The sequence below is a fragment of the Austrofundulus limnaeus genome, unplaced genomic scaffold (genome assembly GCF_001266775.1).
Source record: "Austrofundulus limnaeus strain Quisiro unplaced genomic scaffold, Austrofundulus_limnaeus-1.0 Scaffold9, whole genome shotgun sequence".
In the NCBI taxonomy this organism is placed as follows: Eukaryota; Metazoa; Chordata; class Actinopteri; order Cyprinodontiformes; family Rivulidae; genus Austrofundulus; species Austrofundulus limnaeus.
Window position 1 is genome coordinate 3954654 of NW_013952411.1, and position 1261 is coordinate 3955914.

Genomic DNA, 1261 nt, shown 5'->3' on the forward strand with positions numbered 1-1261 from the left:
CCCCACCCCCAGGTCACTGATCCCCCCACCACCACCCTTTAAGGTGGCCGTTAGCAGTCATCTGCAGGTGTCTGATAAATATAAATCGGCATAAAAATAAATGAAAAAAATATTTTAACCAACATCTCCTTTTTTGTCCCTCTTTTTATGTTTGTGCCTTCTCTAATTAAACAAATAAGAACCGCTGCACTGCAYTGTCAGATGTGGACCACTGCAGTTCTTTGGCATTTCTTTTTCATAGATCTGATATGAAATCAGTCTTCCTCAGAGGGCAAACTTGCTGGAAACTGAATGCCAGCTTTGCTGACATTTTGAAAGCATGGAGGTATAAAAGTGTTATCKTAAGTATTTGAGGCGTACGATAACATGGCAACAAACAAAGTGTGCGTGTTAGGTGTGTGTGAGACCACCCATTGAATTTGAGATTTGGTGTCATTTTCTTTCAGCAAGCGATTGTTTTTCTATGTGTGTAGTCAAGCAACAGCTGGGTATCAGCTTTTGCTTTCTGTCAGAACAAACTGATTGTTTTTTTGCTTTCCAAGAATAAATGGCGATAGTTGAATAATTATGCTAAGTTGTACCCAAAGCTAACCGAAAACAAAGACTTTTTGCTTTTAACATAAACAGAGAATCAATTTTGTGGAAAGAAAATCTGTTTCAAATTTAGAGAAGCATAAATAGATTTTGAGAGCATGTCATGAATGATGGGAAAGGATGGTTGGTTTTATTTGAATGCTTTATGCAAATGCTGTGTTCTGCAATATTTAACACGCTTTTTATCAATCCATGGTTCTTAAACATCCAGGCATGTTCTGTCCTGGAAACCAAGAAAAGGTTGTTTAATTTTGATGAGTCATTAACAAAAGCAAATGTAGCACCTAATGAGAATAAATTAAAAATTTGAACAAAACAAAACAAGATAAGGTATAAACATGAAGTTAGTAATCATTCTTGTTAAACTTTTTGGCTTGTTTTTTATTTATAATAATTAATACATATTGTGTTTTAATACCAGAGATAATTAAATGTGAAGTGACTCAATCATAATATTTTCATATGGTTTGTTACCCTGAATTAATAAATGAACAACTTATTATTGTAAATGACTTGCATTCAAAGGAAGAAGAGAACATTGGAATTACTGAGGAAGCCAATGTGCAGCAGTTTCTCTGTGTTAATGTGTTATAAGTGGAGATTGTTCATGGAGCCTTCATTCATGTGACCAAAAGTTCTTCTCAGGCAAACAAGAACTATATATATA

The 1261-nt window shown here is 34.5% G+C and overlaps 1 protein-coding gene across 1 annotated transcript in view; it reads left to right on the forward strand.

Annotated features, from left to right (window-relative positions):
• Positions 1-1261, forward strand: part of adamts7 (a disintegrin-like and metallopeptidase (reprolysin type) with thrombospondin type 1 motif, 7) — a 142552-nt gene that overhangs the window by 124783 nt on the left and 16508 nt on the right. The window lies entirely within an intron of this gene.